We start from the raw sequence: 12344 nt of genomic DNA, 5'->3' as shown, positions 1-12344 counted from the left end.
TGAGTGAAATTTTTGTAGAGGATGAGGTTGACTGCTCTGAATTCCTCAAAAGCGAACCCAAACCAGCAAAACCTCTCATATCTGAAAACTCGGTTGCATTCGCTCGTATGTCCAAGGACAAGTCTAAAGTACTTAAGGAAAAGGCAGTGGTATACAAAAAAAGTGCAAATTGTACCTAATCAAGTCTATGCCACCACTAGAGTTACCAAGAAGCCAACCGTTGAGCTAAATTCTTTGGTAGATGAAGACAATGTTGATGGGTGTGATAAGCTTTTATGGTCAGCTCCCATTGACAATGCAGACGAAACAGTAGGTTTGTCAGAGCAAATCTCATGGAGAGTCAAGGGTAGATATGTGGTTGAACCTCTCAACAAGCCTTCAAGCTTTGATAAGCCAAGTACAAGCGGCACTAAAGAAATTCAAGGCGAAATGGAAAAGGCATCTAGATAATCATCTCCGGGTGAAACTTGTGAAGATGAACCGAAACCAAAGGCAAATATTCACAAATCTCAAAAACAACTTGCTGAACGAACACGACAAAAGAACAGAAGGTATCAGAAGAATCTCAAAGAGAGAAAGCATTTCTCGAATTCTCAAAATGTTAACCACGTTCCCAAAGTATTGATTCCACAGGCGAAAGCAAGCCCTCAGCCAACAAAGGTCAATGTACTAATTGTCAATCTTGTAGCCAAACAAACCGAAGAGACAGTTTCGGTGTTGACTCAAGCAGGAATATGAACCGAAAACCCAGCTTCGGTCCTAAAGTCAACCAACAACCGAAGCCGAACCAAGTCAAGGATATCAAAGGAAATGGAAAGCTAGTCTCGCACCCTAAAGTTCATATCAAGAAGACGTTAGCTAACCCTAGGAATCTAAAGACAATCTCAACAAAAAATCTAGGCAAAAACAAAAAGTCGGTTTTAAATAAACCAAATAAAAAAATAACAAAATCCAAGTTTTTACCATCAAAAGAAAAGATGAAACCACGTTAATAAAAAAACATATATGGTTGATCTTTTTGTTGCAATTCCTTGTCTTGTAAAAGGCTCACAAGGACCCAAGAAACTTTGGGTTCCTAAATCTGCTTAATTCTTGTAGGTCATTAGTGACGAGCAGTTCGACGATGAATGGTACATTGATAGTGGATGTTCTCGTCACATGACAAGAAGGAGGGAAGAGCTAAGGGAGTTTCGGTCCCTTAAGGATGGTGGATGTGTCAAATATGGGAATAATTCATATGGCACTATCAAATGCTATGTAATGATCACAAATAGGGGTGCAAACGAGCCAAGCTACTCAAGATCGGATCGTTAAAAGCTCGACTTGAAATCAATTTTAAACAAGCCCGAGCCGAGCTCGAGCTTAATATTAAGCTCGTTTATTAAACGAGCTCGAGCTCAAGCCTATGTCATTAAGCTTGATTAGGCTCGCAAGCCTAAACGAGCCTTTATATAATATAATTTAGTATTATTCATATATATATTAAAATAAAAACATATTAGGGGAATTATGGATTTAGGGTATTAGTAAACAAGCTTCTTAACGAGCTCGAGTCAAGCTTAAGCTTATTTAGACACGTCATATAAAAAACGAGTCGAGCCCGAGCCCGAGCCGAGCTTGTATAATTCTTTACGAGCTCGAGCCGAGCTCAGTACAAAGAAGCTCGAATCGAGTCGAGCTCGAGCTCGAGCCTTATATAACTTAAATGAGGCCGAGCCGAGCCTGGCCAGGCTCGAGCTTGGCTCGACTCGTTTGCACCCCTAATCATAAATGGAGAATTCTCAATTAGGAAGGTTGCATATGTTAAAGGATTATAGCACAATCTCATTAGCATTTCACAACTAGTCGTTGGAACTGGCTTGAAAGTTTCATTCGATGATGAAGGTTCTGGGATTGTCGAAAAGAAGACGAAGACTGTCCTGTTGAAATCCAAGCGAAAAGGAGAGATGTATCCTCTAAATCTTAACCCAATTCGAGGAAAGCCAACTATATGCCTTTTGTTAAAAGCACACTCTAACGAAAGTTGGCTCTGGCACCGAAGGCTCTCACATCTCAACTTTAAAGATATCAATAAATTGGTTATTGGTGATCATGTACGAGGAATTCCCCTTATCAAATTTGATAAGGAACACCTGTGCGTTTCATGCGAAATGGGAAAGCAAAGCCGAAAAAGTCATCCCACACATGTTAACACAAAGATTATTGAACCACTTGAACTTCTACACATCGACTTGTGCGGTCCTTCAGCAATCGAAAGCATCGGTGGTGGTAAGCACATCTTGGTTATTGTAGATGACTTTTCACATTTCACTTGGGTTTTCTTTCTTAAACAGAAATCAGAGGTGACTCCTAAGCTCAAAGTGTTTATAAAGCAAGTGGAACTTCAACCGCTAAAGGTGGTTAGAAATATCAGAAGTGACAACGGGCTGGAATTTAAGAATCAAGAGTTCGAAGAATTTCTTGTTGATCAGGGAGTGTCTCACAATTTCTTAGCACCCTACACTCCACAACAGAACGGCATAGTTGAAAGGCGAAACAAATCTTTGTGTGAAGCAGCCCGAACCATGCTTAGCTTCGCTTCCTTACCTCTATACTTTTGGGCTAATGCATTAGATGCTGCTTGCTATACCCAAAACTGATCCTTCCTCAACGAGCGCTTTTCTATCACTCCATACGAAATCTTGAATAATCGCAAGCCTAATGTCAAGTTCTTCCATGTGTTCGGTTCAAGGTCCTTTATTTTCAACTCCAAAGAGAATCGAAACAAGTTCGATGTTAAGGCAGATGAAGGGATCTTCCTTGGTTACTCACTAACTTCTAAGGCATATAGGGTTCTGAATAAGCGATCAAAGAAAATTGAAGAAACTTATTATGTCACCTTTGATGATGATTACGTGAAGAAGCTTCAATCAAATAAAGAACCTACAGAGGAAATCTTTCCAGCATCAACTCAAGTCTCGGTCCCGATTTCCAATCTATTTGAAGAATTCATATTACTCTTTGGTGAACCAGAGAGCAATAAATTCTGAGACAAAGGCAACTGACAAGAAGATCAACAACTTGAAGAAAGTTATAGATGAAGCAGCAAAAGAAATGGAAAGCGAACATCAAGAACCAACCGAACAGCTAGGTCCAAGCGAACCTCCAAAAGAAAGTTCTATATTCCAGGGGGAGGGTTCATCAACATCAGATAACCCTGATTCATCTTTCCAGGAGGGAAATCCATCACCAACAAAGACCCATGATGTCTCATTCGAGGGGGAGCATTCTAATCATGATGTTAAATTGTCTCATCATTCGAGGGGGAGAATCATAATACGAATGATGATTCGGATTTTCAATCGGAATTGGAGGAGGCAATTAATGCCGAATTGGATCCATCCTGTGATCCAAACTACCCTCCTCTCATAAAATGGACAAGAGATCATCCAAAAACTCAAGTAATTGGTGAAGAATCTGAGGGAGTCCTTACTCGGTCTCAAATAAAAGCGAAGCAAACTGCTCTATTCTCTCAAGTTGAATTTTGCATGTTTAACTCGTTCATCTCAAAAAATAGAACCGAAAGCGGTTAATATTGCACTCGATCACTCAGATTGGGTACATGCAATGCAAGACGAACTCCATGAGTTTGAGCGAAATTGAGTTTGGAGATTAATTCCCACACCAAAGGATGCATCTGTAGTTGGCTTAAAATGGGTTTTCAGAAACAAAATAGACAAATAAGGGAATGTGATTCGTAATAAAGCGAGGTTGGTTATGAAATGAAATTGTCAAGAAGAAGGTGTAGACTATGAAGAAACCTTCGCTCCCGTAGCAAGGTTAGAATCAGTATGAATCTTTCTGGCATATGCTGCACACAAAAACTTTGAAGTATTTCAAATGGATGTCAAGTGTGCTTTCCTGAATGGGGAACTAGAGGAGATTGTATATGTTGAGCAACCACTAGGTTTCGTGAACGAAAAGTATCATGATCACTGCTATATTCTAGATAAAGCTGTTTATGGGTTGAAGCAAGCTCCTAGAGCCTGGTATGAAACTCTTACTCGATTTCTAAAAATGTCCAAGTTTAAATAAGGTTCGGTTGACCCAACCTTCTTTCGCAAGAAAGAGGGTGACCACTTAATGATCGTCCAAATTTACGTCGATGAAATCATCTTCGGTTCCACGAATCCCAGCCTAATAGTTGAATTCAGGAAATTGATAGAGACTAAGTTTGAGATGAGCTCAATGGGTCAAATTAACTTTTTCCTTGGCTTGAATATTAGACAGGGACTCGAAGGAATATTTATCAATCAGGAGGCTTACACGAAGACCTTACTAGCTAAGTTTGGCATGATGGGTGATTCAAAAGTGAAGGTTCCCATGTCATTCGGAATGAAGTTAAAATCGTCTTTGGAGAAACCAGCTGTTGATATGACTCTCTATTGACAGATGATAAGGTCTCTAATGTATCTAACAACTAGTCGACCAGACATAATGTTTTCTGTTTGTTACTGTGCCAGGTTCCAAGCTAATCCACGCGAACCTCATATGGTGGCTGTTAAGAGCATATTCAGATACTTGAAGCGAACCTCTTCTCTCGGTCTGTGGTATCCTGCTAAATCAGGATTTTTTGTACAAGCATTCTCTGATGCTGATCTTGGAGGATGCGGTTTGGACCGAAAAATCACTACAGGGGGATGTCAATTCCTAGACGGTAAACTTGTCAGCTGGCAGTCCAAGAAACAAACATGTGTTTCGCTTTCTACAGCCGAAGCTGAGTATATTGTTGTAGCATCTTGCACTTCTCAGGTCATTTGGATCCAAAGTCAATTAAGAGAGTATGGCCTAAATATGAAGAAGATTCCTATTTATTGCGACCTTGAAAGCGTCATCAGAATCTGTCATAATCCAATGCAGCATTCCAAGACAAAACACATAGCACTGAGGTATCATTTCATCAAGGATCACGTAGAAGATGGGAATGTTGATATTCACATCGTTCGGTCCTCTGATCAATTGGCTGACATCTTTACTAAGGGCTTGCCTGAATCGTCATTTAATAAAATACTACAAGGCTTAGGAATGATGGAAGTTGAGTCAGTTCCAAAACCACACTCATTTCATTAAGTATAACTTTCGCTTTCGCTTTCTTAAAATTTTCTAACCGAAATGAGCCGAACGCTCGGTCTATTTTGGCTCCTAATTTTTCGAGAACCGAAATGAATCGAAGACTCGGTCTATTTCGCCTCTTATAATTTTTCAAAGCGAGCGATTGTTTCATCTTCTGGTTTGGAATTCACATATCCTTTGTAGATTATGTATATCTTTTACTTTATGCCTTCAAATTCAAAACTCAAAAATATTTTCTTTTCTGTTTTTATTTCTTTTTCAGAAAATTCATAAAATACAAAAATATTTTCTTTTCTGTGTTTATTTCTTTTTCAGAAAATTCATAAAATCCAATTTTTTTTAGTATCACAGATGCACTCTCATGATGGAGCTGGGGCAGGTATAAATTTTCTATCTATGTACTAGCTAAGTGTCTCTAGAAGCATATTGCTGCATGTCGACCGGAGCCTCCAAGACTTTGAGTGAAGCCTTAATGATTTGATATATTCCAATAGTTTCTTCCCAATTAGGCTGATAATATTACTCAAGTAATGAGCTACCTTACTCTTCTCATATCGAGTTAAGAGTTATCTGCTTAGTCTATTTTAATAGCAGAGGTACTTTCGGTTCTTTAACCACCTATTATCATTTCTCCATCTCAGTTCGATTCATAATTGTAACCCTTGAGACTCTCAGCTTTTACCACTGAGGTTTATGGTTACTCAACATCTGTGTTGATGATCTTAGTTTCGTTTCACCGCGTGTTAAGTGAGACCCAAAAACCAATGCCTTAAACGAATTAACAGTCTGCACTTTGAAATTTTTTTATTTTTGAGCGATCTTTATGAATTGTCTAACACCAAGACTTTTCTTCCCAAAAGATTCACTTTTTATTTTAACATTTCAACATCTCTCTCACCGAGTCACTGAATATATTATCTCCCCTACTTGTTTAATAGGCCTCTCTGGTCTCACAAGTACCTCATCCAACATTCGGTCTTATGTCAAGTACTGAAGTTCGGTTGAAGCGAAGCCACCCATTATAGCTTAAAGTGAAAAGATGTCTTTCAATGTTTCTTAATAAACATTTGATCGTATTTCAACGGGAAACCACATAGACACTTCTCAGTCTCTCTTGACTTTGAAGGAAGCGATTCGTGCCCAGGATCCATAGTTTCGTGTCTAAATTGACATCACTTAAATCCCATAAATAATTTGCTATATTTCTTCTTTATTGGCACACTCTTGCATGAAGAACTTTATGATTTTCACAATTTTTGTTCAAGGTACTAATGGCAATTTTCAGATTTGATGCTTCGGTTGTGACTAATACATTGTTAAACGAATTTGAATCGTTTTCGAAGTTGAAACGGCGGTAACAAGATAAGATTTCAAATTGATTCAATGGATAAGTATTGCAAAGGGCACGTGAATTTGAAACGGTTCCTGACATTTCGCTTGATGACGTCTTCCTAGGGAAACACAGTGGTCAAATCATGCTTTTATAGGTGCTGATTTAGAAGATCGTATCATCATTACTCACGATTCTTTCTCTCTCCTAGGAATGGTATATAAGGTTCTCTCACACCTCTTTTACCACTTTACCACTTCCAAATTTTCTCAAGAACACTCAGGCAAATTTCTACTGTTCATCATCTTCTTCACTCCTGCAACAATGGCTGAATCTTCATCTGTTCACGAACAAACTGCCTCATCTTCTTTGTTAACCATCAAACCCAACCAAAACCTCATCATCGATCTGAATCCCTTCCTTTATGATGCTTATATGTTCCAAGTGGCTGAATGCCTCAAATATTCACCGCTTGTGATCGCCATGACCCAAGTTGAATTTGTTCCAATGTCCTTGCTATCCCAAGTCTATACCATAGCCTCTTATGACAAAACCAAGGAATGTATTTTCTTCGAGATCTTCAATCACAAAACTTCTGTTTCCAGAGTTCGATTTTGCTCTTTTTTGAAGCGTGCATCTGATGATTCATTGGTGAATCATGATTCTATTTCTACGTCTCAGCTGTTTACGATGTTTTATGACATGGGGTACACTGATCTTCTCACAACAGTAACCAAGTTCAAGAAGTCTTGCCTCCCACCACAGAGGAATGTGTTATTTACCTTATATTCAAGGCCTTTGTTGAAAGGGTTGTTGGGTCAGACAGGGCTAGCAAAGCTCTCATGACCTTACTCTATGGGAAATTAGTACAAAGCCTCAACTCCTATTCCAGGCACTCTGAAATATCTTAAGGCAGATTTTGGACTCTTATTACCCATCGGGCAATGGAGAAGTTTAGTGTTCCTGTCATGGTTGATGCACTCAGATCGTCGATCAACACTTTTCATACCACCAAGATTATTGTCTCAGATCCAACCAAGTTCGGATTTGTTGGCTCTATTCCCGAATCGATGTATCGATGTGTTTCTGCCGAAAGCAAAGTTTTCAAGGAATATCTAAAGCTTCCTTCTTCAGGACCGAGGCAATTAACTCCTAAGATGAAAAACACGCCTGATGCAGTTGATAAACCAGCAAAACGTGGGAAGAGGCCTGATCCAAAGAAGCAAGAAACCGAAGATCCATCTTCCAAAGCTTCTACGCCCAAAAAGCGTAAGGCTGAACAAGTAGCCCCTTCTGCTCCAAAGAAGCGAAAGGTGAAAAACATGGCTAGGAAACCGAAGGGAGCTTCGCCTAGTGATTCGGATTTTGATAAACACAAATCTGATGAAGGAGAGATATTCATCATGAAGGATCACCAAGAGGAAACCTGCCTCCATGTTCTCCAACTCCCGATGTATAATTTCAATACTCTGTTCCAACTCCTCCTCTTTGTCCATCTCATTATACTTTTCCTATTTCCATCGCACCACTTCCACCACCTGCTTTTTCTCAACCTATCTCTACTGCACCTCTTCCGCCACCAATTTTCACCCAAGTTACTTCAACAACAACCACTACACCCGAACCTGTGGTTCATGACAATATAAATTATATAATTTAGAATAAATTATATGAATTGTGCTTTATGCAAGTGTTAAAATACACGTGTAGCCTCTATTTTCAAAAATTAATTTGGATTGTCCCTCGTTTGATTAAAAGTTATGCATATCATCCCTTGTTGATTTAAATTTGCACATATCATCCATTCTGAGACATGAAATAACTCTTTTGTGCTTTTTATTCTTTTTATTTATTTAATTTAATTTTATTACGATTATTTATAATATACAAAATAAAATAAAAGACCCTACCCACCCGTCTTATCCTAACCGCTTCCTTTCTAAAGCCTCATTCCCCCCCCTAAAATCTTTGACAAAAATCATCACCACTTATGTCTCTTAACTCATCTCATCTTTAACATCCTAGAAGTCTAGAACCCTTGAACACTACAATAGCAGGTTCGTTATCGGCCATCATCAACGGATGTCGCCGACCGTCTACTTCCGTAACAAAGAGAAATAGAGGACGACATACATTTTCCTTTCTTTCTTCCTTAACTGTTCGTCTTCCTTGCCATCATCATCGTGTTGTCGCGAACCTCCGTCTATGCTTCTCTCTTCTTTTATCATTCTTCTTTTATGCCTTCTTTTAACTAAAATGAACACCATAAACTCTTTCTCTCTTTCTATATGAGACTCTGATTAGAAATGGTATAGGGAATCGAACAAGAGGAACATGATTCAAATATGGAAATCAAACCTCAATAAATAGCCCAACGGACGTTAGAGCTTTAATCAAATTAAAATTTGGAGACATCAGAGCTTATATGATTCATCTAAGTATCCAACCTTTGATGGTTTGAAAAGTGTGGTGGCTTCCACCGAATACCTCTGGACCACCTTCGATCATATGTGCTCGATCCACCACAACTAACATCATCGTTTTAACTTTCCTATTCCACAATTGCACTAGATTTTTTATTTACCGGCACACAAATTGATTTGTTTATTTAATTTCTAGGTTTTAATTGGTTTTGATACATCAGTTGAATGGAATTATGGGCTATGTTTTTTTTTCTAGAAATCAACATCGATTGGTGCTTTTTCTGATGACAGATATGGTGATAAATTGTTTCTTTTCGATGGTAGACGGGGTCTTAATTTATTATGGTGGTAAAGCCAGTGGTTAAGAGGTGATTGTTGGAGTTTTCCGACAAGCGAGACGATTGTTGTTGGAGTCTTGAGAGAGTCGTCGTAGGGGGCCTTTTTCTCGAGGTCGTCTTCTTCTTGTAAACCCAACAAAACGAACCAAATAGTGATGGTGGTAGTAGACAACGACAGTGGTGTTGTTTGTCAATTGCAATGGTGAAGGTACCGTATATTTAAATAAACGAATTCTTTTAACATTAACTTGAAAATGGTTTTGTTAAGAAATAAGCAAACTAAAAGTGTATGAAAGAAAAAGAAACATAAAGTTTGCGTCTCTTAACTACCTCATTAACATGCTCGCAAAATGTCTTCTAGAGTTTAAATGTTCATTTATCTTTGTCCATCTATTTGAGGATGGTATATAGTGCTCAAACATAACTTTATTCCATGCTCGTCTTATAAACTCCTAAAAATTTGAGATATAAACCAACTATCTTGGTTTTATAAAATCGACAATGGAACTTTGTGTCTCTTAACTACCTCATTAACATAAAGTTTCGCACACTTCTCCCTGGACCATGTCTCCGGTGTTGTTTAATAACAGTGAACATTTGGTTAGTTTATCGAAATTACCCAAATCATATCATGTCATTTGTTTGTCTTCGGCAATTTCATGACAAAATCCATTGTCACTTTATCTCATTTTTATTGAGGCACATATAATGGTTCCAAATCTACATATAGTCTTCGATGCTCGATTTTAACCAATGAGAAATTCAAATACGCTTTAACATGTTTTAATATGTTAACTTTAATAGTTGGCCACCAATGCTAAGGCTTTGTTTACATATATATTTAGGTACTTCTGGGGTACACTGAGCACCTCGATTTATAAGCCTCATTTAATAACATTTTTAGAACTTCCACGTGCTTATGTAACCAAAACCTTCCTTGGAATGTGTTCAATCCATCTTGATTCATTTCAAATGCAATTGCCTTTCCTAACATCTCATTATTTATGTTTTCTTCATGACTAGCCTCAATTTAGGGCTTCTTTAATGTATCCATAATGGATGAAACAATCTATAACCCCAATCCCCAAACTCTTTGTTTTTCTCCAATTTATTTATGATCAATGCACCTGCCACAATATTATCTTTTCCTAGATGTCATAAAATCTGACAATCATAATATTTGAAACTCTAGATCCACCTCAGTTGATGTATATTGTAATTTTTTAATGTTAACAAATACTATACAGTTTTATGATCAATATATAGTTTACATTGTGTTCCATACAAACAGTTTCTCCAACTTTTAAATGCATGAATAACTGTTATGAGTTCCAAATCATGGGTTGGATACTTCAGCTAATGCAATTTTAACTGTCATGAGGCATATGCAACTACATTGCCTCTTTGAATAAGAACACAACCTAACCCCAAACCAGAAGTGTCACTATAGGCTACAAAGTCTTTTATCCCATATGGTAGAGGTGTTAATCGGGTAAATTTTTCGGTTTTTGGGTAATTCAGGTTTTTCATGTTTAAAAAATTACCTATTACCCGGCCTGAATTAACTTCGAGTAATTCGGGTTTGGATGATTTGGGTAGTAGGTCGGGTTTAGGTAATTCAGGTATTACCTGAAAATAAATGTATTGAAGTAAATATGTCGTGCTCTATTAGTCTTATTTATATAAACAAACGAGGCATAAACAACGTTACTCAAACTTTGAACATTGAGATTTTTTAGTCAATAGTACTTGAGATGTGAAGTAATCACTTACTATGAAGTTTGAAGTCTACATCGATGATTGTTGGTGATGACTTGATGACCGGTGACGACGAGTTGAGTTAAGTTTGAAGTCTACTGGAGATGTCTCTTTGCCTTCTTAGGGTTCGATACTTCGATGGAAGACTCAAGAAACAGACAAGGGTAGTTTTTTTTTAAAATCAATGATGGGGAATGAGGGTAAAGTCATAAAAAAACATATGGATAAGTGTGGATATTACCCAATTGGCCTTTTATTTTTTAAATAAATCGGGTATTTCAGGTATACCCGAAACTATATACATATACCATATACACGGTCTAAAAAAATCGAGTAACCCGAATACCCAAAAATATATACCCGAGTTACCCAACCCGATTTACCCGAATTGAAAACGGGTCTGGTAGGTAATTTGGGTTTTGTTTATTTTCAAAAGGGCTACCATCTGGTAAAGTCAAAATGGATGATTCACACAATCTCTTTTTCAATTCTTCAAATGCTTTCTTTTGTGATTCAATCCAAATATAATTTGCACCCTTTTGGGTTATTGTAGTCATTAGATGATACATATTTTATATACTAGTTTTAATTACCAACTAAACTAGACCTAACTATACAAAACTATGTAGTGTACCTAATCAATTATAGGAAGGTCTAGGTAAGTCGGGTATCGATCTTAGGGAACAGTTATTTTAAGATAAATTATCTACTAAAAAAATACCTAAATGACAAGTAATAAAAGTTTGGGTTTTTGTTCTCTAGTTTTGCAATACTAGAAACTTAGATCAAATTACTACGCAACAATTAAACAAATAGAAAAACAATCAAAATTCAGATGAAAAGCAAGAATTGGAAGAGAATTCTATTTAGATTTCGATTCACTAATACTCCTATGGTTGATTTCTTGGATAATACTATGAATTGATTATTCATAGTTTATCGATTCCTAAAGTGATTAGAATTTATGATCAAAAGACTAATCCTCCAATTATCGAGTTTATTTATTCATTGATCATGTGCACAAACAAGTAAGATAATTAGGGTTAAGTTTGAGTTAAGCTAGACTTGATTAATAATTGACATTAATGAACGATAATATCAATCTAACATATGAATGATCATCATATATTAGCTTCCACATTAAATTACCCAATTTTCTATTTAATCCTAGGTTTATGATCAAAATTCTAGTCCTATAACTTTGATGATAACAAATTTATAAGATTCAAATATCCTAAAACAGAATAATCATCTAATCTCAAGAATATTCAACAATAAATATCAAAATTGGTTGTCTTTAACACAAAAGGTTCTTTATCAAGCTATCAAAACAAATAAACAACTAATAAATACTCAAATATCTAATCAATCAACACATAGTAG

The sequence above is a fragment of the Lactuca sativa genome, chromosome 8 (genome assembly GCF_002870075.4).
Source record: "Lactuca sativa cultivar Salinas chromosome 8, Lsat_Salinas_v11, whole genome shotgun sequence".
In the NCBI taxonomy this organism is placed as follows: domain Eukaryota; kingdom Viridiplantae; phylum Streptophyta; class Magnoliopsida; order Asterales; family Asteraceae; genus Lactuca; species Lactuca sativa.
This window is presented reverse-complemented; position numbering follows the sequence as displayed.